Here is a 24,285-nt window from a genome sequence, read left to right on the forward strand (position 1 = left end):
GCATCCAAGGAGTCAAACACTCAGCATTCACACCTCATCACTGGAACCCGCACGGATCGCAGCGCTCTTATTCCCGCCATCAAGCTGCTGCTGCATCAACAGCCACAATCACAAGCCGTGTGTCCAGTCGTCCACCATCCACGAGTCGTCCTCATTCTCCTCTTCATGGTATCGACGCATACCTCAACCGCATCCACCGCTCCGCGTCTGAATAGGGGGGAGTGATGTGGCGGCCCGTGGACGACGACGACGACGCGCCTCTTCTGCCTCTCGAAGCTCTGTGTTCCATCCATTGAATAAACAACACCAACACTGCAAGTCACATAAGGATCTACGTGTTTTACATGACAACGCCCAGTTTTTGTCCGGTTAACCACAGCCATCAAAGACCTGAGCCAACAACCCCTTTTGAAAACCACATCAACATCATGCCTACAGGCTACCTTTTTTAGGCGATTGGAGGCCTGATGAACATGATGGCCTTGGCTGCCACTAGGGGTCGGGTGTGTGCAGTTTGTGTATTTAAGCTGTGTCTCTGCCATTAAAGTTGTTTGGCAGTCAGTGCGTCGTCTGTTTTGTCTCTCTGTGTCCCTTGCACCTGGGTTTTACCGCCTTTAGGATGTACCACCAAACATCCCGGTTTTTATCGCTTTTGAACACCACCTCCTCTACAGACCAAAACCTGCCTGGAGTGGGGCCGACAAGGTGGCTTCATTCGTGCGGTCTCCCCACTGGTCCCCACTTGTGTCTTCCCCATAGTGCGCCATCTAGTGAAGACGGAGATAATCCTCTCTGGCGCCTCAACGTCAATGCATGTAGGCCATTGTGAAAAAGGTCTTTTGGAGACGCCCGATTCTTCTTGGTGCAGGGAGTTGCTTTTGTAAACCGGGAGTGGAAACAGAAGCTCGGTGACGTCCCCGTACAATTTACATCTTTTGACGACGCTCAGCTATTCCCACCACAACCTTTGGATTAGAAAATGCACCGCTTCTAGGTATCCTAGCCATTAAACCATACCGTAGATGTTAGGTTGAAAATGAAAAGACCTTTGCAAGCGATGCAAAGTCCCAGAGGATACACACCACATAATCATGCACTGCCCAGAATATAGCCAAGCCAGACTTAAACTCCAACAGACTCTAGCGGCACTGGACAACAGGCCTTTCTCCTTTTGCAAGATTACCGGAAGATGGCCCACAAAGCACCAACAATCTAAAGTACTGAAAGCGCTCTGCGTTTTCTTAAAAGACAGCGGTATAAAAGACCGCTTCTAAATTCCATCACTCCCAATTATTATATTTTAACGCGTAAGAACTGGAGCTGCAGGCGCCCTTACGGCAGCTACCTAGCTCCAATACACCACAATCCAGTTAAACTCATCATCATCATCAGGTTGAAAATGGTCGATAGCAAAGGGGAAAAAAAAAACATTTCACACAGCGTGTGAATAAAGCAAAGGCTATAATAACAAGAGAACACAACCAATGTTCTCTAGCTTTTAAACATAAAGCTTAGGTCACCGGTACTTTCTAAGAATCATGGGAAAAGGGTCGACTTCCGTGTCTAAACTAGCAGACGACGCATGCTATGGGTGCTGGAGCTGGATCTGCCTGGCTCTAGAAACATCTTGAGAAAGCGGTAAAGCGCGACTGCCAGAAGCTGACTCTGTTGTTCTGTATGTGTCCATAACTACTTTACCGACGGTAAGCACGCACGTAATGTAACATTGACACACGTTGCACACACGTAATGTATAACGATAGCTATCGATAGATAACAGTACAACCAGCTCCAGCTATATCTGCTCGATTTAGAGTGCTGACGCCACACCATGGGGTCCAAAATTCCGATGTCTGGAATCGAACCCGGGCCTCCTGGGTGAGAGCCCAGGTAGAAACTAGACCACACCGGAGATTTTTTTACACCTTTTATTCTACTATATGCACATCACATCACCCCAGTAATTACATTAAAACTGCACGTTATTAAGAAGTGTGCTCCAGCCTGAAGTCACCCTACAACAGAATTGCTGAAGCCAACCTGGCACATATCCTCTGTACTCTGCAAAGCGCCTCATTTGTAACAGTTCGTCGGGCCGGCAATCCATTGGTGGTCTCCTTGGCTCCTCATTTCTTCCGGCAACTATAACTTTACATAGACTAAACATTGCTAGGACACACAAGGTGTCATACGCTTGACCGTTTTGTTTTCTTTTTTTTTTACCACAGGCAGATATCTCACGGGTGTGGGTTCAATCGTATACTTTTGTTAATCGTCCGGCTCAAGTCGTCCCACATGAATTGTGCCTCAGTACAATGTATGAATAAATGTTCACTGGTCTCAAGTTCGTCACAATATAGGCAGTTAGAGTACCATGGTACAAATATACCTGTATCCGCTAACCCTGTTTTCACGAGGTAAGGTATTCGATGCACATTAAAGAAAAAAGTCTAAATCCGAGGCTTGATGCACATTCTCTTCACTCTGTTTAGGATGTCGGATCCCGCCCAGTTACTGGGAATCTCTCCGTAAAGAGGTATTGGGAAAAGAGAACCTATAAGATCAGTTTTCAGTCTCGCTTTTGGCACGCTGAAGAGGTAGTCCCGCGAAAACCTTACCAGCAAGAAACGCATGCATAACAGTACCTCACTGTAAAAACCTGACAGCTTGTATGTACGATCCACTGTTGCCACTACTGGTTCTGGGAGGTACGCTTGTCCGATACTTTGCAGCACACATGTTAACACAAGGTGCCTATAGAGTTACGAGAAAAGAAAAGCCTCATAACGAGTTGCATCACGAACATATGTTGTAGTCCAACCCCACCACTGCACTGCGCATTGCTGCAAAGTTCGACATCCACGTGAACGTAGCGAAAACACGGTGGAATTTTTTAATCTTTGTCCTTGAACACTACGGCACATGGACACAGTACACCAGCTTCACAACGAGGAAGACGTTACACATTGTCACTCGCTGAAAGATGGACGGTTCTCTTCCTTTCAGGATGTTGGCATGAGCCCGTACTTCGCTGCACAGTTCCATCCACATCCTATTGGTATTTTTACTTTCCTGTAACGGCACTCCTAGGTGTAAAGTTGGTGCACATTGCCACTCAGTTCCTCGAAACTTCGTCGACGTCGACCCCCACTGCCCCTCCCATATTCCAACGGACTTTTCTTTGTTAAGGCTTGCTTCTGCCCAGTAAACCACTAATATCAATAGGATATCCCTACAAGGTCGTGAACGTCCTGAATATCTGGATATCCATGCGATATCTGTGGGATATCCCAAAAAGCATTCAAGTTTATTTTACTTAATAAATAACTGATGTCCCAGGGACGTCTGTAGGATATTGTAGGATATGTTTGAAAAGCCTGCATTTCCGAGGTATATCTATGCAAGATCTAGTATAAACCAGATTTTGGGCACTGATTGAACCATTGAACATCAGTGGGATGTCGCCAGGACGTCGCCTGGAGATATACGGATAAATGTTTCACATATTATTTGGACAGCGACTTTTTTCATGCGCTGAGAGCAAGCAAAAACTTCTGTGAACCTTAACTAGATATGGGGGAATAAGTAAAACCGTTATATATCTCTATCGATCGCGTGCTGCTGGCCATGCAGCGTATTTATCTGTGCGTGACACTAGCCGAACAACAGAATTCGATCACTTTTACAGCTCCACTCAGCAGTTCCTCACATTATCGAGAATAGCCTGAGTTAAAAGCACAATATTAGACAGGAAGGAAAGTCAGAAACTTTATTGGTTATACCTTGAATCCGCACATACACGAATTAACTGCAAAGACGCACCCCGTCACCGTTAGAAATGTGTTACGCCGCAATACTCTTATAATGAACGTGCCCCTACAACTTGTATTTCAGTATATGCTCCAGCCACTTCGGCAACAGACGCTATTGTGGATGCTCTGGTCTCCCTCCGCGTAGGGGCGCACATTGGGGGACTGCTCTTATTTTTAGGATGAGAGCACCTTTAAAGACGTTTACGTTCATTAATTAACATACTATATGTAGGTTACTTTCCTTAATAAAACCGGGGCGTCGTCACTTCTGATGCATCAAGTAAAATAAGTGCACATTATATTGAATTTGAACAGCCAACAATAACGGTTCATAAACGTCCCACATTTGTCCCATTATCCCGAGGTGACATCGCAGGGATATATCTGCGACGTCCAAACAGTGCCCATATCCTGGTCTCCTGTATGTCGCGTGGATATCTATGGGATACTCAGACTGCTCCCAGGGATATCCCATTGTCCAAGATGGGATATCTTGCAGTCGTCGTCAGGACGTCTGTTGTTTGTTGGGCAGAAGATTGCAGTGTTCGTCAGTTGCTTCGAGGAAACGAGTAGCACTCTTCTTGTCAGAAGCGAGGAATGTGACATCATCCGCATATGCCAACACCATGACTTCACTATTTCCCAGTCGAAAACCTCGAATGTTCTTATCGTTGATGATATTTTGGCATAACGGTTCGATGTACAGGTCAAACAAGAAGGGGGACAGCGGGCGTCCTTGACGAACAGACGAACGAAGAGTAATTTCTGATGTGCGCGTATTGTTGATAAGGATTTTTGTTGTTACATCGCTGCAATAAACTCGCACACGTTCCGAGAAAGCTTGACCGATGTTCATCTGATGCAGTACAGAAAATAAGAAATCATAGCAGACTCTGTCAAACGCTTTCATCAAGTCGGCTTAGAGCACTGCTGCCTGTCGCCTTCTTGTGTACATATGTCCATCATCGTGCGCAGCACGTGAATGTTCATTGGGATACTTCTGCCCTTTATAGCACACGACTGACGGTCTCCAACGAGACTGGGAGTCCTTTTCTGCAATCGAGCTGCAAGTATTTGAGAGTATAATTTATAATCCGTATTGCACAGTGATATAGGTCCGTGGTCCTTGGCACCGGGTCCCTTCAGCAATTTTCTTAGGTATCAGTACCTTACGGGAACCAGGGAAGGGTAACGGTAATGGTAACGGAAACAGAAACGCATACCACGGTCCTCTATTACCGGAAACAGAAACGAAAACAAAAATTATCGTCCGGTATTGAGTTCGGTTAATGGTTATTCCTATTGTGCGATGACATTTGAATGACTTTTCACTTTATTTTTGCATTTTGATAACTGCATTCCCGGTAATGCCCTAAATACTACACGAGAGCATGGAAACAAAACGCAGCGAGGGTGCATCCCTCGCTTACCTCGTCCCAAATGACGTCCCCATATGACCATACTGCACCATAGCACGAGGATGACAGCCTACAATTTTTAGTTATTTATTTTTTGCATTTTTTCGTTTCAACGAGGCTATAGCAGTATTACTTACTACAGAGAGCGTCCGCTTATGAATGTGACATTGGATGAAGGTTACGCCTATCTTGAGTTGCTGGACTCAGAGTGACTCAAGACATGTTCCTACATTTTTTAAAAAATCTTGCAAGATGTGCGAATCCCAACGACGTAAAATTACTTGTGTAGTGTGTACGCGTGACACCGAAGCAGCACTTGAGTAAAACAGGGTGCTAACAGAGCCAGACTGGCTTTCCTCCAGCAGCTCTGTAGCAGCCGTTCCATTGCCGGAAACGGTAACGGGAACGTAACGGAAAACGAAATTGAAAGGCTGGTATCAGAAACGGATAACGGAAATGAAAATGTAGCAGTAACGAAAATGGGAACGGTAACGAAATTACATCCGTTACCCTTCACTGACGGGAACGCCGAAAAGTTCGCGGAAGAAACCCCCTGTGTCTCAGATTCTGGGAATACCTGTACTAACACCGGCGAGAGGAAGACCGCAAAGATTTGGTAGAACTCTCCTCCCACGCCATCTGGCGCAGGCGTTTTATTTCGTGCGAGAGACTTTATTGCGTCTTGGACTTCTCCCAAATGGAGGGGCATATCTATAATGCCTGCTGCTCCTCATCTGTCAAGCCGGACAGGTTCCACTGCTTGGTTTCATTTCCAGCATCAACGTCTCACGTTCTTTCTTTGTCTATGAGGTTTTCAAAGCAGTGTTCGAAGCATTTTGGGTATATCCGTTTCTTTATTATCCGTTTCTTTATTATCACCCCTTCACCGGCCTCGGTGGCTCAGTCGGTAGCGTGTTCGCCTTCTGATCCCGAGATCGCGGGTTCGAACCCGGCCGAGGACGCCCGCAACTTGGTGGCAGGGTACAAGTTGCTTAGACACGCCGTCCTCCGCGAGGGACGTTAAATACGGGGTGCCGTGTAATGAGCTTTCATCGCACGTTAAAGAACCCTCAGGTGGGCAAAAGCAATCCACAGACCGACCGCTGTGGCGTCGCTCATGATCTCAGTTGTCTCGCGACGTAAAACACCCAATTATTATTTATTATCACCCCTTCATGTTGAATCTGTTCCATCGCTTTTCGTTTCCTGTATTCCTTTTCTTGCAGAAAGTACATCATGCTGGGAACTTCGCCTTGCAAATACTTCTGAGACCTGCACCTGACTCTTGCCCCCTCATACTTCGCATAACTTCGAGCGCATACTTCGTATCCTTCTTCGAAACTTCCAGGATTTTGCGATTCTAGTTTCATGCCAAAGTTCACCCTTTCCTTCAGACCCTTCTCTTTGCATTTCTTCTCGTAAGCCAGCACGCTGCCTCCTTCCTATAGCGATAAACCGCACTCGCTGTTTGAATTGCTCACATGAAGGTATCCAATCTTCGCTGCTTGATCTAAGCTCAACTATCTCATCTTTCACAAATCCAGTAAATTTATGGTCCTCTAGCAACTTTAAGTTCAGCTTCCACTGTGACCAGCCCCGTTCTTTCGCCATTCGAGGATTATACTGCCCAAGGGACATGTTAACGATACAGCGGTCACTAAAATATGCTGCGTGTACACCGTAGTGCGTAACCGGTTTCGAGCTTGAGGTTGCTACGCATACACGATCCAATCTTCCATATGCATTCTTTTAGAAATGTGTAAACACAAGCGGTTTCCTTTTGACCACCTCGAAGGCATCTATCATGCTGTTGGTCGTTAATATTGATTGTAGTGTTACTTTACTTGCAGCTGTAGATCGTTTGAGATTGCTTCTATCGGCATCGTTCAAAGTGCAGTTTAAATCGCCAAGCAGTACTGTGTTATCACATTTCTCACCGACATTGGCCAAGGAGTCGAAAACATTCACTCTGTCTTGCACGTTGTTCGGGCGTAAACACCGACAAACCGCCACATCTCTTCATCAACAATGACATCTAACCTTGCTATCCTGCCTTGATTGTCAGTCCGATATTCGAACGATATCATCTGTTGCCTTTTCTTCAAACAAAGCAGAGTTCCTCACGGCCAACAGCGTGACTTGCCTTTCAGAGAAGAAGGGTACATGGTACATCTAAACTGGTAACGAAAAAAAGCGAAAATACCAAATCAGACCCATCGCCAAGGCTACCATCGTGAGGCGCGCGCGATCCTGGGTGTTGGTAGTATAGAGGTACGATCGTAAACAAACAAATTTTACAACATGGGCAATGCTTTTGTATGCACTAATAGGTTATTCGTAATTTCAATATAGAAAAAACTTTCTGCTGTCCCACTCGTGCACGTATACGAAATCATCTGCCAGCCGAGTACATTCCGCATATGTTCCGACATATGTCCGCAATCTGGTTTATCTATGGCTACATTTTCATTGTCTACCCGTCTTTGGCCACTGATACTGGCTTTCTGATCATCATCTTCCGTTTCCATCCACTGCTTTTCCTCCCTGATGCTTCCTTTCGCCTTGAGCATTCCGTCTCCCTCTCCGTTTGTTTCTCCCCCTTTTCCGTCCTCCTTGTTCGTTGGCATGTCGCCCTCTGTGACTTCAACATACATCTCTCGTCCCTGCTCTTCCGGTTGCCTCACACGTGATGCCTAAGTCGAAGTGATGCACGTTGTACGGTAGTCCAGTGGGGTCCGCGTACAGGAATAACGAGTTGTACGAAAGTTTCCCAGAAGGCATTCAAGGCATAATAATACGGTAATCCCTTGTGTCCGTTGAATCTGTAACGTACTGTATTAGCCCGGCTAGGCCTAGCCGTTCGATCTGCGCATGAAGAGCTCACGATGCCTGCGTCCGCTCGCAATCGCGGCCAGAATGCAGACCAGACCACACCGGAGATGTTAGGACGGAAATGATCGATAGAAAAAAGAATGCATTTCAAACAACGTGGGAAAAAGCATGGCTTAGAACAACCAACACTCCAGCTATAACTGCTCGGTATAGCGTTCTTAAGACACACCATAGGACCCAAAAAGTTCCGATGCCGGGAATCGAACCCGGGCCTCCTGGGTGAGAGCCAGGTATCCTAGCCACTAGACCACACCGGAGATGTTAGGACAGGAATGGTCGATAAAAAAAAAGAATGCATTTCAAACAACGTGGGAAAAAGCATGGCTTAGAACAACCAACACTCCAGCTATAACTGCTCGGTGTAGCGTTCTTAAGACACACCATAGGACCCAAAAAGTTCCGATGCCGGGAATCGAACCCGGGCCTCCTGGGTGAGAGCCAGGTATCCTAGCCACTAGACCACACCGGAGATGTTAGGACGGAATGGTCGATAAAAAATAGAATGCATTTCAAACAACGTGGGGAAAAAAGCATGGCTTAGATCAACCAACACTCCAGCTGTAACTGCTCGACATAGCGTTCTAACGACACACCATAGGACCCAAAAAGTTCCGATGCCGGGAATCGAACCCGGGCCTCCTGGGTGAGAGCCAGGTATCCTAGCCACTAGACCACACCGGAGATGTTAGGACGGGAATGGTCGATAAAAAAAAGAATGCATTTCAAACAACGTGGGAAAAAGCATGGCTTAGAACAACCAACACTCCAGCTATAACTGCTCGGTGTAGCGTTCTTAAGACACACCATAGGACCCAAAAAGTTCCGATGCCGGGAATCGAACCCGGGCCTCCTGGGTGAGAGCCAGGTATCCTAGCCACTAGACCACACCGGAGATTTTTTTTTTTTCAACATTTCTTTTATTATGGCTATGAGATATATACAAACATGATATTATGCTAGACGACAAGCTAGATTACACTTGCAGAAAGGTCTCCCGGCTCGGAAGCAACCTTTGCACACATGAACTTAACCACTTGGGCACAACGCCCCTATGTTGGGCCATCGCATACATTTCACTGATTTCCTGTTTAAAAAAGCACATTGGTGGGCTAAGTGGCTCCTCATTCCTGTCTAGTAATCTCACCTTCCATATACAAAACATGGAAATGATACACACAATATCATCACGGTTGTTTTCTGTTAGCTCATTTGGTAAAAACCTCATCGTATAGGGGTCCAACCGAATGTACCGTTTTAAGTTAACGCTGAGGTCATCCCAAAAGAAAAGCGCTTCCGTACAATCCAAGAAAAGGTGTTCGATTGTTTCAGGCGTATTACAGAACCTACAGTTCGTTGTCCAAGGTACAAAAATCCCTTTTTGATCCAGCCATACTTTAACGGGTAGGGTTCTTGTGTGTACTTTGAAGAAGAAAGTCTTGATTTGTGGTCTGATTGGCATCTTTCGGACGCGACACAATATGTCCTGATCTCCACTGTCACATGATACTAGCCTATAAAGAGGCACGGGAAACAGTGTATCAATCAAATCATGATACAGCTTCTTGCGGTGTACACTAAAAACGTATTCCGGTGAAAATCTAACAAGAAGAAATCGAATGCTTTCTACAACTTCGGCGTAAAATTTCGTGACAGGATATGTGCAGTTTACTGTGGCAACCGTTATATCGGCCAAGTGCACACTTCCAACAGACTGCAACACTGTTCTTAACAAAGGGTGATTGCATTTCTTATAGAAGAACAATCGCATCACTAGTTTGGTGACAAATAGATGACGTAATCCGAGTCCACCTTTCATGACACTGTGGAACAGATTGTCCCTTCGCATGCACTCAAACCCCGACATCCATACATAGGTTGCAAACAATCTATGAAACTTCTGAATGTTCTTGCGCGAAAGTTGTATCACTTGAAGCAAGTACAGCAGTTTAGAAACAAGGAACACATTGCACACTGAAGCTCTTTGAAAAATTGACGATCTTCTTTGTTTCCAGCCTTGAACCCTCTTCTCCATCTGTCTTCGTTGTTCGTCCCACACCTGGTTTGTGTTCCGGGTCTTATCCAAGGGTACTCCTAGATACTCTGCAGGCATCTTCTTCCACCTGATCCCTTCAAACCGTTCTGGTGTGGACCCCCATTCACCAACCCATATCCCTAACGACTTTGTCTTGTTGAGATCCGCCCCAGACCTTTCACAAAACTGATCTATACACTGTAACACATTTTTCACGCTCGGTTTGTCCCTAGCAAAAAAGGCAATATCGTCAGCGTAGGCTAATACCTTCACATGCGAGTCGCCGAGCACAACTCCTGTGATACTATTATTCTGAATAACACTTTGACACAAGTATTCCACGTATATGTTGAATAAGGCAGGCGACAAGGGACACCCTTGTCTGACAGATGACATCAACGGTATTGCAGCTGTGCACAGGTTGTTCACTAGCACTGTAGTTTCCACATTCTGGTAACACAGTTTCACTTTTTATAAAAAGGAGGGTCCCACCCCACTTTCAGACATTACCCAAAACAAGAAATCATGGTCCACTCTATCAAAGGCCTTTGATAAATCAGCCTGCAGCATTGCCACCTGTTCACCCTCGTGTCTGCACAGATCAAGGACTGTTCTTGTCACATGTATGTTTGATTGGATGTTTCTTCCTTTGATAGCACAGGTTTGATGCTCACCCACGATGTTTGTAATGACCTTTTGTAGCCTGCATGCAAGGATTTTAGCGTATATCTTATAATCTACATTACAGAGTGTTATCGGCCTGAAATCAGTTACTTGCGGGATTTTTCCTTCTTCCTTCACTTTGGGAATAAGAACCGTGTGCGTTCGTCTGAATGACAGGGGAAATTCTTCTTTCGTCTCGGATTCTCTGTATACGTTTAACAACACAACAGGCAACCAGTCCTTGAAGGTTTGAAAAAATTCACCGCTTAGTCCATCAGGTCCCGCAGTGCGGTTTCGGGGAAGTGATCCTATGCTTTGTCGAATTTCCTCTAATGTGATGGGTGCTTCAAGTTCTTCACGTTGCCGCTCTGTTAACTTTTGAAACGCTATTTCATCTGTCGTCGAGTGGGAAACGTTGCGTGGCTTGCGCTTGGTGCCGATCAAATCCTTATAGTACTTCTCGAAGATGTCAAGTATCTCTTTGCTCGTTGAAATGACAGTTCCATTATACATTAATTCATCAATCTTTTTCCGTCTCCCCCGCTGTCGCTCTTTCCAACAGAAGTTCTTACCAGGTGCCTCATCGGGAAGAAATATTTTAGCCCGTGATCTAATTCTTGCACCGTTGTATTTTTCTTCGTTTATAATGTCTAGTTCCATTTTTGTTTTCTCCAAGATGTCCTTGCAGCATCCCGGCACTTTCGATTCCATCTCGAGTACCTCAGAGAGTTGTCTGTTTAGTTCATTTTCACGTTGTTTTTGAAGGAAGCTTCTAACACTGCTCTTTTCTATAGCGATTGCACGTATCTTCTGCTTGAACAGATCCCATGCCACAGACCATTCGTCTGTGCTGGTAGCCATTTCTACGATTCCCTCCTTAACTCTGTCGACGAAGGACTCGTCCTCCAGCAGCTTCAAATTTAATTTCCAGTACTTCCATTTGTTTGCTCTTGGCATTTTATTTTCTTTTTCCCCGATAGTTACAGTAACAAGACAATGGTCACTAAAATAGGCTGGTTTAACTTCATACTTGGCCGTTCTCAAATTGCACCATTCAGATATGTATATGCGATCCAGTCTTGCGTGGGAATTACGTTGAGAATGTGTGTACATTTGGACATTTCCATGGCAGCTGTCGGCAGCGTCGTGTAGATTATGGTTACGAATAATTCCTTCTAGAACCGGTTGACTTATGTCCCGGGAACTTCCGTCTGTAGACCTGTCTTCCTCCCGCATGGTACAGTTAAAGTCTCCTAATAAGACGCAATTCTTTACATTGCCGATAACTTCCGTCAATGACTCGAAAAAGTCTTTTCTTTTAGTTTTCTCGTTCGGAGCGTAGATGTTGATGAATCTCCATACTTCCAATTTATCGATAACGACGTCAATGTACGCAAGCCTCCCTTCGCTATCTACTCCGTGTGAAATGGGGACAAATCTGTTGACCTTCCTCAACAAAAACAAGCATCCGGCTGATTGTCCCACTGCGTGGCTGACCACGACGTCGTAGCTTTTTTCAAACAAATCCTTAACCAGGACAGTTGTTTCAGCTTCTCCACTGATTTTTGTCTCTTGGATCCCGAGGACATCTATGTGTGTTAACCTCTCCAAGTACCTTCGCACTTGGTATTGCTTCTTCCTCGAACTGAGACCTCTTACGTTAAGTGTGCCCACGACGACGCTACGCATTTTATGTATGTATTAGCTGCAGTTAAACACGGTTATCAGATTCTGCTCCCGTCTCCGAAGTGATTGACATAAGGAAGGCTCTTTATCTGGAACTTAGTTGGACACAAATTCCATGTCTTCCAGCATCGACGCACCCCTTTCTCTTAATGGCGGTGTTAAGCTTTGTAACGGATCTCCTTTCATTTTCTTTCCGGTTATGCTTTCACGTTCGACATCCTTCCCACTCTTCTCACCCCTTGTGTTTATCATTTCCCATTTCCTAGTCGTCATCATCACAATAGGATCAGCCACCGTGTTATTATCATTTCCGTTATCGTTTGCATTGCTACTGCTTGTTCCACTAAGCACAGTTTCCAGTAGCGGCGCATTTTGTTTTGCGGCCGAGTCATCATCTACCATTTCATTATCGTCTGCTAGGAATAAGTCAGGTTCGTCCAGGACGACCTTCTTCGTCTTCGACGCGTATGTGACTACACACTCAACATCGTCGTGACCATAACGCTTGCATTTCCCACACCTTGGTGTTTGACACTGTTTGCGAATATGTCCCAGTTGCTTGCACCGAAGGCACAACGGAGCCATTCCTTTAACAGCCAGTAGAACTTGACACCCACAGAGCGCCATTTGGTGTGGCAGGTCGTCAACTGTCATGCCTCCTTTTAACTCAATATTGAATTGTCTCGTAGTGGATTCTACACCATCGAAGAAGGAATCTTTCCACTTTTCTCTGTTGATCTCTTTAACCTGACCAAAACGCTGCAACCCTCGTCGTATTTCCTCGTCGGGCAGGGCACCCGGCACCCAGTGCATTTTCACTTCAACGTCTTTTTTGTTGGGGTCGATGATGACGCATTTGCGCCCTTTTACGCTTAGTTCTCCGAGAGCTAAAATCCTTTCTTTCACCAGGCTGCTATGAAAACGGATGCTCCACACATGGTTATACTGATATACCCCAAACGTGGCTACATCGTCCTTATTTACAAGGGTCTTGAATACTTCAGCAAAGTGATGTTGGTTATATGGCCTTCCAGTCGGGTCAGCATGCAAAAAAAGTGTGTTTAAAGACACACTACCTGTAGGTACGGTAGGCATGATCATCTTGTTATCCTTTGTAGTCCCAGCAATTCTGTCATTCCTGTTTTCCACCCTGTTAGGGTTAGCACTCATCGTCGCTCCGCCGGAGCTCATACCGCCCACAACCGTTCGCTTTCGCTACCGGAAGTGAACTCTCCTAGACCACACCGGATATGCTAGGACGGAAATGATCGGTTGAAAAATGAATGCATTCCAAACAACCTGTGAAAAAGCAAGGCTTAGATCAACCAGCACTCCAGCTATAACTGCTCGATGTAGAGTTCTAACGACATACCATAGGAGCCTAAAAATTCCGATGCCGGGAATCGAACCCGGGCCTCCTGGGTGAGAGCCAGGTATCCTAGCCACTAGACCACACCGGATATGCTAGGACGGAAATGATCGGTTGAAAAATGAATGCATTCCAAACAACCTGTGAAAAAGCAAGGCTTAGATCAACCAGCACTCCAGCTATAACTGCTCGATGTAGAGTTCTAACGACATACCATAGGAGCCTAAAAATTCCGATGCCGGGAATCGAACCCGGGCCTCCTGGGTGAGAGCCAGGTATCCTAGCCACTAGACCACACCGGAGATGCTAGGACGGAAATGATCGGTTGAAAAATGAATGCATTCCAAACAACCTGTGAAAAAAGCAAGGCTTAGATCAACCAGCACTCCAGCTATAACTGCTCGATGTAGAGTTCTAACGACATACCATAGGAGCCTAAAAATTCCGATGCCGGGAATCGAACCCGGGCCTCCTGGGTGAGAGCCAGGTATCCTAGCCACTAGACCACACCGGAGATGCTAGGACGGAAATGATCGGTTGAAAAATGAATGCATTCCAAACAACCTGTGAAAAAAGCAAGGCTTAGATCAACCAGCACTCCAGCTATAACTGCTCGATGTAGAGTTCTAACGACATACCATAGGAGCCTAAAAATTCCGATGCCGGGAATCGAACCCGGGCCTCCTGGGTGAGAGCCAGGTATCCTAGCCACTAGACCACACCGGAGATGCTAGGACGGAAATGATCGGTTGAAAAATGAATGCATTCCAAACAACCTGTGAAAAAAGCAAGGCTTAGATCAACCAGCACTCCAGCTATAACTGCTCGATGTAGAGTTCTAACGACATACCATAGGAGCCTAAAAATTCCGATGCCGGGAATCGAACCCGGGCCTCCTGGGTGAGAGCCAGGTATCCTAGCCACTAGACCACACCGGAGATGCTAGGACGGAAATGATCGGTTGAAAAATGAATGCATTCCAAACAACCTGTGAAAAAGCAAGGCTTAGATCAACCAGCACTCCAGCTATAACTGCTCGATGTAGAGTTCTAACGACATACCATAGGAGCCTAAAAATTCCGATGCCGGGAATCGAACCCGGGCCTCCTGGGTGAGAGCCAGGTATCCTAGCCACTAGACCACACCGGAGATGCTAGGACGGAAATGATCGGTTGAAAAATGAATGCATTCCAAACAACCTGTGAAAAAGCAAGGCTTAGATCAACCAACACTCCAGCTATAACTGCTCGATGTAGAGTTCTAACGACATACCATAGGAGCCTAAAAATTCCGATGCCGGGAATCGAACCCGGGCCTCCTGGGTGAGAGCCAGGTATCCTAGCCACTAGACCACACCGGAGATACTAGGACGGAAATGATCGGTTGAAAAATGAATGCATTCCAAACAACCTGTGAAAAAGCAAGGCTTAGATCAACCAGCACTCCAGCTATAACTGCTCGATGTAGAGTTCTAACGACATACCATAGGAGCCTAAAAATTCCGATGCCGGGAATCGAACCCGGGCCTGATGGGTGAGAGCCAGGTATCCTAGCCACTAGACCACACCGGAGATGCTAGGACGGAAATGATCGGTTGAAAAATGAATGCATTCCAAACAACCTGTGAAAAAGCAAGGCTTAGATCAACCAACACTCCAGCTATAACTGCTCGATGTAGAGTTCTAACGACATACCATAGGAGCCTAAAAATTCCGATGCCGGGAATCGAACCCGGGCCTCCTGGGTGAGAGCCAGGTATCCTAGCCACTAGACCACACCGGAGATGCTAGGACGGAAATGATCGGTTGAAAAATGAATGCATTCCAAACAACCTGTGAAAAAGCAAGGCTTAGATCAACCAGCACTCCAGCTATAACTGCTCGATGTAGAGTTCTAACGACATACCATAGGAGCCTAAAAAATCCGATGCCGGGAATCGAACCCGGGCCTCCTGGGTGAGAGCCAGGTATCCTAGCCACTAGACCACACCGGAGATGCTAGGACGGAAATGATCGGTTGAAAAATGAATGCATTCCAAACAACCTGTGAAAAAGCAAGGCTTAGATCAACCAGCACTCCAGCTATAACTGCTCGATGTAGAGTTCTAACGACATACCATAGGAGCCTAAAAATTCCGATGCCGGGAATCGAACCCGGGCCTCCTGGGTGAGAGCCAGGTATCCTAGCTACTAGACCACACCGGAGATGCTAGGACGGAAATGATCGGTTGAAAAATGAATGCATTCCAAACAACCTGTGAAAAAGCAAGGCTTAGATCAACCAGCACTCCAGCTATAACTGCTCGATGTAGAGTTCTAACGACATACCATAGGAGCCTAAAAAATCCGATGCCGGGAATCGAACCCGGGCCTCCTGGGTGAGAGCCAGGTATCCTAGCCACTAGACCACACCGGAGATGCTAGGACGGAAATGATCGGTTGAAAAATGAATGCATTCCAAACAACCTGTGAAAAAGCAAGGCTTAGATCAACCAGCACTCCAGCTATAACTTCTCGATGTAGAGTTCTAACGACATACCATAGGAGCCTAAAAATTCCGATGCCGGGAATCGAACCCGGGCCTCCTGGGTGAGAGCCAGGTATCCTAGCCACTAGACCACACCGGAGATGCTAGGACGGAAATGATCGGTTGAAAAATGAATGCATTCCAAACAACCTGTGAAAAAGCAAGGCTTAGATCAACCAGCACTCCAGCTATAACTGCTCGATGTAGAGTTCTAACGACATACCATAGGAGCCTAAAAATTCCGATGCCGGGAATCGAACCCGGGCCTCCTGGGTGAGAGCCAGGTATCCTAGCTACTAGACCACACCGGAGATGCTGGGACGGAAATGATCGGTTGAAGAATGAATGCATTCCAAACAACCTGTGAAAAAGCAAGGCTTAGATCAACCAGCACTCCAGCTATAACTTCTCGATGTAGAGTTCTAACGACATACCATAGGAGCCTAAAAATTCCGATGCCGGGAATCGAACCCGGGCCTCCTGGGTGAGAGCCAGGTATCCTAGCCACTAGACCACACCGGAGATACTAGGACGGAAATGATCGGTTGAAAAATGAATGCATTCCAAACAACCTGTGAAAAAGCAAGGCTTAGATCAACCAGCACTCCAGCTATAACTGCTCGATGTAGAGTTCTAACGACATACCATAGGAGCCTAAAAAATCCGATGCCGGGAATCGAACCCGGGCCTCCTGGGTGAGAGCCAGGTATCCTAGCCACTAGACCACACCGGAGATGCTAGGACGGAAATGATCGGTTGAAAAATGAATGCATTCCAAACAACCTGTGAAAAAGCAAGGCTTAGATCAACCAGCACTCCAGCTATAACTTCTCGATGTAGAGTTCTAACGACATACCATAGGAGCCTAAAAATTCCGATGCCGGGAATCGAACCCGGGCCTCCTGGGTGAGAGCCAGGTATCCTAGCCACTAGACCACACCGGAGATACTAGGACGGAAATGATCGGTTGAAAAATGAATGCATTCCAAACAACCTGTGAAAAAGCAAGGCTTAGATCAACCAGCACTCCAGCTATAACTTCTCGATGTAGAGTTCTAACGACATACCATAGGAGCCTAAAAAATCCGATGCCGGGAATCGAACCCGGGCCTCCTGGGTGAGAGCCAGGTATCCTAGCCACTAGACCACACCGGAGATGCTAGGATGGAAATGATCGGTTGAAAAATGAATGCATTCCAAACAACCTGTGAAAAAGCAAGGCTTAGATCAACCAGCACTCCAGCTATAACTGCTCGATGTAGAGTTCTAACGACATACCATAGGAGCCTAAAAATTCCGATGCCGGGAATCGAACCCGGGCCTCCTGGGTGAGAGCCAGGTATCCTAGCTACTAGACCACACCGGAGATGCTAGGACGGAAATGATCGGTTGAAAAATGAATGCATTCCAAACAACCTGTGAAAAAGCAAGGCTTAGATCAACCAGCACTCCAGCTATAACTGCTCGATGTAGAGTTCTAACGACATACCATAGGAGCCTAAAAAATCCGATGCCGGGAATCGAACCCGGGCCTCCTGGGTGAGAGCCAGGTATCCTAGCCACTAGACCACACCGGAGATGCTAGGACGGAAATGATCGGTTGAAGAATGAATGCATTCCAAACAACCTGTGAAAAAGCAAGGCTTAGATCAACCAGCACTCCAGCTATAACTTCTCGATGTAGAGTTCTAACGACATACCATAGGAGCCTAAAAATTCCGATGCCGGGAATCGAACCCGGGCCTCCTGGGTGAGAGCCAGGTATCCTAGCCACTAGACCACACCGGAGATGCTGGGACGGAAATGATCGGTTGAAGAATGAATGCATTCCAAACAACCTGTGAAAAAGCAAGGCTTAGATCAACCAGCACTCCAGCTATAACTTCTCGATGTAGAGTTCTAACGACATACCATAGGAGCCTAAAAATTCCGATGCCGGGAATCGAACCCGGGCCTCCTGGGTGAGAGCCAGGTATCCTAGCCACTAGACCACACCGGAGATACTAGGACGGAAATGATCGGTTGAAAAATGAATGCATTCCAAACAACCTGTGAAAAAGCAAGGCTTAGATCAACCAGCACTCCAGCTATAACTGCTCGATGTAGAGTTCTAACGACATACCATAGGAGCCTAAAAAATCCGATGCCGGGAATCGAACCCGGGCCTCCTGGGTGAGAGCCAGGTATCCTAGCCACTAGACCACACCGGAGATGCTAGGACGGAAATGATCGGTTGAAAAATGAATGCATTCCAAACAACCTGTGAAAAAGCAAGGCTTAGATCAACCAGCACTCCAGCTATAACTTCTCGATGTAGAGTTCTAACGACATACCATAGGAGCCTAAAAATTCCGATGCCGGGAATCGAACCCGGGCCTCCTGGGTGAGAGCCAGGTATCCTAGCCACTAGACCACACCGGAGATACTAGGACGGAAATGATCGGTTGAAAAATGAATGCATTCCAAACAACCTGTGAAAAAGCAAGGCTTAGATCAACCAGCACTCCAGCTATAACTTCTCGATGTAGAGTTCTAACGACATACCATAGGAGCCTAAAAAATCCGATGCCGGGAATCGAACCCGGGCCTCCTGGGTGAGAGCCAGGTATCCTAGCCACTAGACCACACCGGAGATGCTAGGATGGAAATGATCGGTTGAAAAATGAATGCATTCCAAACAACCTGTGAAAAAGCAAGGCTTAGATCAACCAGCACTCCAGCTATAACTGCTCGATGTAGAGTTCTAACGACATACCATAGGAGCCTAAAAATTCCGATGCCGGGAATCGAACCCGGGCCTCCTGGGTGAGAGCCAGGTATCCTAGCTACTAGACCACACCGGAGATGCTAGGACGGAAATGATCGGTTGAAAAATGAATGCATTCCAAACAACCTGTGAAAAAGCAAGGCTTAGATCAACCAGCACTCCAGCTATAACTGCTCGATGTAGAGTTCTAACGACATACCATAGGAGCCTAAAAAATCCGATGCCGGGAATCGAACCCGGGCCTCCTGGGTGAGAGCCAGGTATCCTAGCCACTAGACCACACCGGAGATGCTAGGACGGAAATGATCGGTTGAAGAATGAATGCATTCCAAACAACCTGTGAAAAAGCAAGGCTTAGATCAACCAGCACTCCAGCTATAACTTCTCGATGTAGAGTTCTAACGACATACCATAGGAGCCTAAAAATTCCGATGCCGGGAATCGAACCCGGGCCTCCTGGGTGAGAGCCAGGTATCCTAGCCACTAGACCACACCGGAGATACTAGGACGGAAATGATCGGTTGAAAAATGAATGCATTCCAAACAACCTGTGAAAAAGCAAGGCTTAGATCAACCAGCACTCCAGCTATAACTGCTCGATGTAGAGTTCTAACGACATACCATAGGAGCCTAAAAATTCCGATGCCGGGAATCGAACCCGGGCCTCCTGGGTGAGAGCCAGGTATCCTAGCCACTAGACCACACCGGAGATGCTAAGACGGAAATGATCGGTTGAAAAATGAATGCATTCCAAACAACCTGTGAAAAAGCAAGGCTTAGATCAACCAGCACTCCAGCTATAACTTCTCGATGTAGAGTTCTAACGACATACCATAGGAGCCTAAAAATTCCGATGCCGGGAATCGAACCCGGGCCTCCTGGGTGAGAGCCAGGTATCCTAGCCACTAGACCACACCGGAGATACTAGGACGGAAATGATCGGTTGAAAAATGAATGCATTCCAAACAACCTGTGAAAAAGCAAGGCTTAGATCAACCAGCACTCCAGCTATAACTGCTCGATGTAGAGTTCTAACGACATACCATAGGAGCCTAAAAAATCCGATGCCGGGAATCGAACCCGGGCCTCCTGGGTGAGAGCCAGGTATCCTAGCCACTAGACCACACCGGAGATGCTAGGACGGAAATGATCGGTTGAAAAATGAATGCATTCCAAACAACCTGTGAAAAAGCAAGGCTTAGATCAACCAGCACTCCAGCTATAACTGCTCGATGTAGAGTTCTAACGACATACCATATATATACGATCTAGCCGAGCATGAGAGCTACCCTTCCAGTGCGTATATCGAAAACTCTCATGTTGCGCTCCGTGGGTCACGTCGACCAAGTTGTTTTCGTGTAGCAATTTGCACAACTCTGTTGTGCTTGCATCCTTCCAACTTGTACACGACGATTTATCAGTTGGAGACAGCACACAGTTAAAATCTCCTGCTAACACAATTGTACCCGGCACTTGTAGAAATTCACGCATGCACTTGAAAAAGTCTTTTCTTTCGGTCGGTCCATTCGGAGCATAAACCGAGATTGCGCGTAGCAACTTTCCTTCTATTAAGCAATCCACGAAGCTGACGCGTCCTTCGCGATCGTGTCCGATATCAGGGATTATCTTGATCCTGTTGCAGCGTTTAATAAATACTGCGGTTCCTGCACTGCCTTGAACGGCTTGTGAGTGGAAAACTTGATACTGGTTCTTGAAAAACAGAAACAACTCCTTTTCCTGCTCAGGATTATCAATTTCCGTTTACTGCACGAATAAGATGTCGATGTTCTTGACCAGCAATATGTCAAGTAACCATTGTTTTCTCTTCCTGCTAACTAAGCTTCGGGCGTTGAAAGTTGCTACTGTAATTGCCATTATCAAGTGGTTTTGGGTTCTTTCAGAATGTGACAACCTTTATCACGGGGGTCATACGGGATATTAGGGGTTGCCCACTTTTTACGTTTCATAGTGAGTCCAGGACGGTGGGACTTCTCGGAGTCTGATAGCATCTTGCTAGTCTCACCATCCGCGTCACACATCTCTTGCTCTGTAATATCCGTTGCCACGACTGATGACTGCTCCCGCACCTCGTCACGTGTCTCTGTTTCTTGATGCTGTGGTACCATGAATTTATCATCAGCCTGCTGTCTAAAATCCGTTGCTAGTGTTGCTGAGCTTTGTTGCACGGGGAGAATGGCTGCTGAGTCGGAATCGTGAGACAGAACTCCGTCATTCTCGATGGCTTGTTCCGGTACGTTAGTCATAGCAACGTCTGTCTCATGTTGGTCCATGACATTCTCGTATTCCTCCCTGACTGGACGCGTCAATTGAGCATAGGACCTGATACATTCCTCTGCTGGGTGCCCGAAACGACGACAAGTTGTACACCTCGGTGTTTTGCAGTGCTGCCTTATGTGCCCCACTTCTCGACAACGGAGACACAATCGAGGCCTGCCGGGAACCGATACCAATACTTGACTTCCTCCTACCTTCATGAGGTGCGGAATACTTTCTGCCGTCACGTCCTCGTGTAATGTAAGCTTGACGAGCCTGGTTGTGGTCTCTACATGTCCGAAAAGATCATCTCTCCACTTCTCTCGTTCTACGTGCCTTACTTTACCAAACCCTCCCAACGCGAGCTGAACTTGCTGGTTGCTGACATTATGCGGCAACCAAAACACTTTCAGTGTCACCTCTCTTTGTGAAGCATCGAGCACCAGGCATTTTTTCCCTTTTACAATGCATTCCTTCTGTCTGAGTAATTTTTCCTTCGCTTCCTGCGTGCAAGTTGTTATCAGCCATACATGATTCATCTGATATGCCCCAAATTGGGCGATGTCTTCTGGGTTCACCATCAACTTCAAGGCAGGTTTAAAATCTTGAATTCGGTAAGGCCTACCCGTTATGTCGGCGTGAAGAATAACTGCATTGCAGCCCAGAGATTCCTTGGGTAGCAGGGGAAGCACAATTCTGTAGTCCTGTTTCAAATTGACATCCGCTGTATCGTCCTTATCCAGGCTAGGGTTAGCCTTGTTTACCGCTCCGTGAGAGCTCATGATGCCACGTCCGCACTCTTTGACAGCCGGAAGTAGAATCGGGTGAGAGCCAGATATCCTAGCCACTAGACCACACCGGAGATACTTCAAAGCGAATGATCGATAGAAAAAAAGTGATTGTATCTAACAGAAGCAGTCACATATCAAAAAGCGATATCAGCAGAGAGGTCCCACCGAGATTCGAACTCGGATCGCTGGATTCAAAGTCCAGAGTGCTGACCATTACACCATGGGACCTCATATTCCGATGCCGGAAATCGAACCCGGGCCTTCTGGGTGAGAGCCAGATATACTAGCCACTAGACCACACCGGAGATGCCTCTAAACGAATGATCGATAGAAAAAAGTGGTTGTATCTAACAGAAGCAGTCACATATCAAAAAGCAATATGAACAGGCAGGTCCCACCGAGATTCGAACTCGGATCGCTGGATTCAAAGTCCAGAGGGCTGACCATTACACCAAGGATCTCAGTTTCCGATGCCGGGAATCGAACCCGGGCCTTCTGGGTGAGAGCCAGATATCCTAGCCACTAGACCACACCGGAGAAGCCTCTAAACGCATGATCGATAGAAAAAAGTGATTGTATCTAACAGAAGCAGTCACATATCAAAAAGCAATATGAGCAGACAGGTCCCACCGAGATTCGAACTCGGATCGCTGGATTCAAAGTCCAGAGTGCTGACCATTACACCATGGGACCTCACATTCCGATGCCGGGAATCGAACCCGGGCCTTCTGGGTGAGAGCCAGATATCCTAGCCACTAGACCACACCGGAGATACTTCAAAGCAAATGATCGATAGAAAAAAAGTGATTGTATCTAACAGAAGCAGTCACATATCAAAAAGCAATATCAGCAGAGAGGTCCCACCGAGATTCGAACTCGGATCGCTGGATTCAAAGTCCAGAGGGCTGACCATTACACCAAGGACCTCAGTTTCCGATGCCTGGAATCGAACCCGGGCCTTCTGGGTGAGAGCCAGATATCCTAGCCACTAGACCACACCGGAGATGCCTCTAAACGAATGATCGATAGAAAAAAGTGATTGTATCTAACAGAAGCAGTCACATATCAAAAAGCAATATGAGCAGACAGGTCCCACCGAGATTCGAACTCGGATCGCTGGATTCAAAGTCCAGAGTGCTGACCATTACACCATGGGACCTCATATTCCGATGCCGGGAATCGAACCCGGGTCTTCTGGGTGAGAGCCAGATATCCTAGCCACTAGACCACACCGGAGATACTTCAAAGCAAATGATCGATAGAAAAAAAGTGATTGTATCTAACAGAAGCAGTCACATATCAAAAAGCAATATCAGCAGAGAGGTCCCACCGAGATTCGAACTCGGATCGCTGGATTCAAAGTCCAGAGTGCTGACCATTACACCATGGGACCTCATATTCCGATGCCTGGAATCGAACCCGGGCCTTCTGGGTGAGAGCCAGATATCCTAGCCACTAGACCATACCGGAGATTCCTCTAAACGAATGATCGATAGAAAAAAGTGGTTGTATCTAACAGAAGCAGTCACATATCAAAAAGCAATATGAACAGGCAGGTCCCACCGAGATTCGAACTCGGATCGCTGGATTCAAAGTCCAGAGGGCTGACCATTACACCAAGGACCTCAGTTTCCGATGCCGGGAATCGAACCCGGGCCTTCTGGGTGAGAGCCAGATATCCTAGCCACTAGACCACACCGGAGATGCCTCTAAACGAATGATCGATAGAAAAAAGTGATTGTATCAAACAGAAGCAGTCACATATCAAAAAGCAATATGAACAGGCAGGTCCCACCGAGATTCGAACTCGGATCGCTGGATTCAAAGTCCAGAGGGCTGACCATTACACCAACGACCTCAGTTTCCGATGCCGGGAATCGAACCCGGGCGTTCTGGGTGAGAGCCAGATATCCTAGCCACTAGACCACACCGGAGATGCCTCTAAACGAATGATCGATAGAAAAAAGTGATTGTATCTAACAGAAGCAGTCACATATCAAAAAGCAATATAAGCAGACAGGTCCCACCGAGATTCGAACTCGGATCGTGGATTCA

At 46.7% G+C, this 24,285-nt stretch overlaps 47 non-coding genes across 47 annotated transcripts; all 47 read right to left on the reverse strand.

Moving 5' to 3' along the window:
- Positions 1–8,307: 8,307 nt before the first annotated feature.
- Positions 8,308–8,379, reverse strand: Trnae-cuc (transfer RNA glutamic acid (anticodon CUC)). Its single transcript has one exon. It is a non-coding gene; the product is annotated as a tRNA-Glu (tRNA).
- A 140-nt stretch (positions 8,380–8,519) lies between these two features.
- On the reverse strand, positions 8,520–8,591 carry Trnae-cuc (transfer RNA glutamic acid (anticodon CUC)). Its single transcript has one exon. It is a non-coding gene; the product is annotated as a tRNA-Glu (tRNA).
- Positions 8,592–8,731: 140 nt separating this feature from the next.
- On the reverse strand, positions 8,732–8,803 carry Trnae-cuc (transfer RNA glutamic acid (anticodon CUC)). Its single transcript has one exon. It is a non-coding gene; the product is annotated as a tRNA-Glu (tRNA).
- A 139-nt stretch (positions 8,804–8,942) lies between these two features.
- Positions 8,943–9,014, reverse strand: Trnae-cuc (transfer RNA glutamic acid (anticodon CUC)). Its single transcript has one exon. It is a non-coding gene; the product is annotated as a tRNA-Glu (tRNA).
- A 4,877-nt stretch (positions 9,015–13,891) lies between these two features.
- Trnae-cuc (transfer RNA glutamic acid (anticodon CUC)) lies at positions 13,892–13,963 on the reverse strand. Its single transcript has one exon. It is a non-coding gene; the product is annotated as a tRNA-Glu (tRNA).
- Positions 13,964–14,102: 139 nt separating this feature from the next.
- Trnae-cuc (transfer RNA glutamic acid (anticodon CUC)) lies at positions 14,103–14,174 on the reverse strand. The gene has a single exon. It is a non-coding gene; the product is annotated as a tRNA-Glu (tRNA).
- Positions 14,175–14,314: 140 nt separating this feature from the next.
- On the reverse strand, positions 14,315–14,386 carry Trnae-cuc (transfer RNA glutamic acid (anticodon CUC)). The gene has a single exon. It is a non-coding gene; the product is annotated as a tRNA-Glu (tRNA).
- A 140-nt stretch (positions 14,387–14,526) lies between these two features.
- Trnae-cuc (transfer RNA glutamic acid (anticodon CUC)) lies at positions 14,527–14,598 on the reverse strand. Its single transcript has one exon. It is a non-coding gene; the product is annotated as a tRNA-Glu (tRNA).
- Positions 14,599–14,738: 140 nt separating this feature from the next.
- Trnae-cuc (transfer RNA glutamic acid (anticodon CUC)) lies at positions 14,739–14,810 on the reverse strand. The gene has a single exon. It is a non-coding gene; the product is annotated as a tRNA-Glu (tRNA).
- Positions 14,811–14,949: 139 nt separating this feature from the next.
- Trnae-cuc (transfer RNA glutamic acid (anticodon CUC)) lies at positions 14,950–15,021 on the reverse strand. The gene has a single exon. It is a non-coding gene; the product is annotated as a tRNA-Glu (tRNA).
- Positions 15,022–15,160: 139 nt separating this feature from the next.
- Positions 15,161–15,232, reverse strand: Trnae-cuc (transfer RNA glutamic acid (anticodon CUC)). Its single transcript has one exon. It is a non-coding gene; the product is annotated as a tRNA-Glu (tRNA).
- A 139-nt stretch (positions 15,233–15,371) lies between these two features.
- Trnae-cuc (transfer RNA glutamic acid (anticodon CUC)) lies at positions 15,372–15,443 on the reverse strand. The gene has a single exon. It is a non-coding gene; the product is annotated as a tRNA-Glu (tRNA).
- A 139-nt stretch (positions 15,444–15,582) lies between these two features.
- Trnae-cuc (transfer RNA glutamic acid (anticodon CUC)) lies at positions 15,583–15,654 on the reverse strand. The gene has a single exon. It is a non-coding gene; the product is annotated as a tRNA-Glu (tRNA).
- A 139-nt stretch (positions 15,655–15,793) lies between these two features.
- Positions 15,794–15,865, reverse strand: Trnae-cuc (transfer RNA glutamic acid (anticodon CUC)). Its single transcript has one exon. It is a non-coding gene; the product is annotated as a tRNA-Glu (tRNA).
- A 139-nt stretch (positions 15,866–16,004) lies between these two features.
- Trnae-cuc (transfer RNA glutamic acid (anticodon CUC)) lies at positions 16,005–16,076 on the reverse strand. Its single transcript has one exon. It is a non-coding gene; the product is annotated as a tRNA-Glu (tRNA).
- Positions 16,077–16,215: 139 nt separating this feature from the next.
- Positions 16,216–16,287, reverse strand: Trnae-cuc (transfer RNA glutamic acid (anticodon CUC)). Its single transcript has one exon. It is a non-coding gene; the product is annotated as a tRNA-Glu (tRNA).
- A 139-nt stretch (positions 16,288–16,426) lies between these two features.
- Trnae-cuc (transfer RNA glutamic acid (anticodon CUC)) lies at positions 16,427–16,498 on the reverse strand. Its single transcript has one exon. It is a non-coding gene; the product is annotated as a tRNA-Glu (tRNA).
- A 139-nt stretch (positions 16,499–16,637) lies between these two features.
- On the reverse strand, positions 16,638–16,709 carry Trnae-cuc (transfer RNA glutamic acid (anticodon CUC)). The gene has a single exon. It is a non-coding gene; the product is annotated as a tRNA-Glu (tRNA).
- A 139-nt stretch (positions 16,710–16,848) lies between these two features.
- Trnae-cuc (transfer RNA glutamic acid (anticodon CUC)) lies at positions 16,849–16,920 on the reverse strand. The gene has a single exon. It is a non-coding gene; the product is annotated as a tRNA-Glu (tRNA).
- A 139-nt stretch (positions 16,921–17,059) lies between these two features.
- On the reverse strand, positions 17,060–17,131 carry Trnae-cuc (transfer RNA glutamic acid (anticodon CUC)). The gene has a single exon. It is a non-coding gene; the product is annotated as a tRNA-Glu (tRNA).
- Positions 17,132–17,270: 139 nt separating this feature from the next.
- Positions 17,271–17,342, reverse strand: Trnae-cuc (transfer RNA glutamic acid (anticodon CUC)). Its single transcript has one exon. It is a non-coding gene; the product is annotated as a tRNA-Glu (tRNA).
- A 139-nt stretch (positions 17,343–17,481) lies between these two features.
- Positions 17,482–17,553, reverse strand: Trnae-cuc (transfer RNA glutamic acid (anticodon CUC)). Its single transcript has one exon. It is a non-coding gene; the product is annotated as a tRNA-Glu (tRNA).
- Positions 17,554–17,692: 139 nt separating this feature from the next.
- Trnae-cuc (transfer RNA glutamic acid (anticodon CUC)) lies at positions 17,693–17,764 on the reverse strand. The gene has a single exon. It is a non-coding gene; the product is annotated as a tRNA-Glu (tRNA).
- A 139-nt stretch (positions 17,765–17,903) lies between these two features.
- Trnae-cuc (transfer RNA glutamic acid (anticodon CUC)) lies at positions 17,904–17,975 on the reverse strand. The gene has a single exon. It is a non-coding gene; the product is annotated as a tRNA-Glu (tRNA).
- A 139-nt stretch (positions 17,976–18,114) lies between these two features.
- Positions 18,115–18,186, reverse strand: Trnae-cuc (transfer RNA glutamic acid (anticodon CUC)). The gene has a single exon. It is a non-coding gene; the product is annotated as a tRNA-Glu (tRNA).
- Positions 18,187–18,325: 139 nt separating this feature from the next.
- Positions 18,326–18,397, reverse strand: Trnae-cuc (transfer RNA glutamic acid (anticodon CUC)). The gene has a single exon. It is a non-coding gene; the product is annotated as a tRNA-Glu (tRNA).
- Positions 18,398–18,536: 139 nt separating this feature from the next.
- Trnae-cuc (transfer RNA glutamic acid (anticodon CUC)) lies at positions 18,537–18,608 on the reverse strand. Its single transcript has one exon. It is a non-coding gene; the product is annotated as a tRNA-Glu (tRNA).
- Positions 18,609–18,747: 139 nt separating this feature from the next.
- Trnae-cuc (transfer RNA glutamic acid (anticodon CUC)) lies at positions 18,748–18,819 on the reverse strand. Its single transcript has one exon. It is a non-coding gene; the product is annotated as a tRNA-Glu (tRNA).
- A 139-nt stretch (positions 18,820–18,958) lies between these two features.
- Positions 18,959–19,030, reverse strand: Trnae-cuc (transfer RNA glutamic acid (anticodon CUC)). The gene has a single exon. It is a non-coding gene; the product is annotated as a tRNA-Glu (tRNA).
- A 139-nt stretch (positions 19,031–19,169) lies between these two features.
- Positions 19,170–19,241, reverse strand: Trnae-cuc (transfer RNA glutamic acid (anticodon CUC)). Its single transcript has one exon. It is a non-coding gene; the product is annotated as a tRNA-Glu (tRNA).
- Positions 19,242–19,380: 139 nt separating this feature from the next.
- Positions 19,381–19,452, reverse strand: Trnae-cuc (transfer RNA glutamic acid (anticodon CUC)). The gene has a single exon. It is a non-coding gene; the product is annotated as a tRNA-Glu (tRNA).
- Positions 19,453–19,591: 139 nt separating this feature from the next.
- Trnae-cuc (transfer RNA glutamic acid (anticodon CUC)) lies at positions 19,592–19,663 on the reverse strand. Its single transcript has one exon. It is a non-coding gene; the product is annotated as a tRNA-Glu (tRNA).
- A 139-nt stretch (positions 19,664–19,802) lies between these two features.
- Positions 19,803–19,874, reverse strand: Trnae-cuc (transfer RNA glutamic acid (anticodon CUC)). Its single transcript has one exon. It is a non-coding gene; the product is annotated as a tRNA-Glu (tRNA).
- Positions 19,875–20,013: 139 nt separating this feature from the next.
- Trnae-cuc (transfer RNA glutamic acid (anticodon CUC)) lies at positions 20,014–20,085 on the reverse strand. Its single transcript has one exon. It is a non-coding gene; the product is annotated as a tRNA-Glu (tRNA).
- Positions 20,086–20,224: 139 nt separating this feature from the next.
- Trnae-cuc (transfer RNA glutamic acid (anticodon CUC)) lies at positions 20,225–20,296 on the reverse strand. The gene has a single exon. It is a non-coding gene; the product is annotated as a tRNA-Glu (tRNA).
- A 2,090-nt stretch (positions 20,297–22,386) lies between these two features.
- Positions 22,387–22,458, reverse strand: Trnaq-uug (transfer RNA glutamine (anticodon UUG)). Its single transcript has one exon. It is a non-coding gene; the product is annotated as a tRNA-Gln (tRNA).
- A 5-nt stretch (positions 22,459–22,463) lies between these two features.
- Trnae-cuc (transfer RNA glutamic acid (anticodon CUC)) lies at positions 22,464–22,535 on the reverse strand. The gene has a single exon. It is a non-coding gene; the product is annotated as a tRNA-Glu (tRNA).
- A 160-nt stretch (positions 22,536–22,695) lies between these two features.
- On the reverse strand, positions 22,696–22,767 carry Trnae-cuc (transfer RNA glutamic acid (anticodon CUC)). The gene has a single exon. It is a non-coding gene; the product is annotated as a tRNA-Glu (tRNA).
- An 84-nt stretch (positions 22,768–22,851) lies between these two features.
- Positions 22,852–22,923, reverse strand: Trnaq-uug (transfer RNA glutamine (anticodon UUG)). The gene has a single exon. It is a non-coding gene; the product is annotated as a tRNA-Gln (tRNA).
- A 5-nt stretch (positions 22,924–22,928) lies between these two features.
- Trnae-cuc (transfer RNA glutamic acid (anticodon CUC)) lies at positions 22,929–23,000 on the reverse strand. Its single transcript has one exon. It is a non-coding gene; the product is annotated as a tRNA-Glu (tRNA).
- Positions 23,001–23,161: 161 nt separating this feature from the next.
- Trnae-cuc (transfer RNA glutamic acid (anticodon CUC)) lies at positions 23,162–23,233 on the reverse strand. Its single transcript has one exon. It is a non-coding gene; the product is annotated as a tRNA-Glu (tRNA).
- An 84-nt stretch (positions 23,234–23,317) lies between these two features.
- On the reverse strand, positions 23,318–23,389 carry Trnaq-uug (transfer RNA glutamine (anticodon UUG)). The gene has a single exon. It is a non-coding gene; the product is annotated as a tRNA-Gln (tRNA).
- Positions 23,390–23,394: 5 nt separating this feature from the next.
- Trnae-cuc (transfer RNA glutamic acid (anticodon CUC)) lies at positions 23,395–23,466 on the reverse strand. The gene has a single exon. It is a non-coding gene; the product is annotated as a tRNA-Glu (tRNA).
- Positions 23,467–23,551: 85 nt separating this feature from the next.
- Positions 23,552–23,623, reverse strand: Trnaq-uug (transfer RNA glutamine (anticodon UUG)). Its single transcript has one exon. It is a non-coding gene; the product is annotated as a tRNA-Gln (tRNA).
- A 5-nt stretch (positions 23,624–23,628) lies between these two features.
- Trnae-cuc (transfer RNA glutamic acid (anticodon CUC)) lies at positions 23,629–23,700 on the reverse strand. The gene has a single exon. It is a non-coding gene; the product is annotated as a tRNA-Glu (tRNA).
- A 160-nt stretch (positions 23,701–23,860) lies between these two features.
- Positions 23,861–23,932, reverse strand: Trnae-cuc (transfer RNA glutamic acid (anticodon CUC)). Its single transcript has one exon. It is a non-coding gene; the product is annotated as a tRNA-Glu (tRNA).
- A 160-nt stretch (positions 23,933–24,092) lies between these two features.
- Positions 24,093–24,164, reverse strand: Trnae-cuc (transfer RNA glutamic acid (anticodon CUC)). Its single transcript has one exon. It is a non-coding gene; the product is annotated as a tRNA-Glu (tRNA).
- Positions 24,165–24,285: the final 121 nt, after the last annotated feature.

Source organism: Ornithodoros turicata, unplaced genomic scaffold (assembly GCF_037126465.1).
Source record: "Ornithodoros turicata isolate Travis unplaced genomic scaffold, ASM3712646v1 ctg00000783.1, whole genome shotgun sequence".
Taxonomy (NCBI): domain Eukaryota; kingdom Metazoa; phylum Arthropoda; class Arachnida; order Ixodida; family Argasidae; genus Ornithodoros; species Ornithodoros turicata.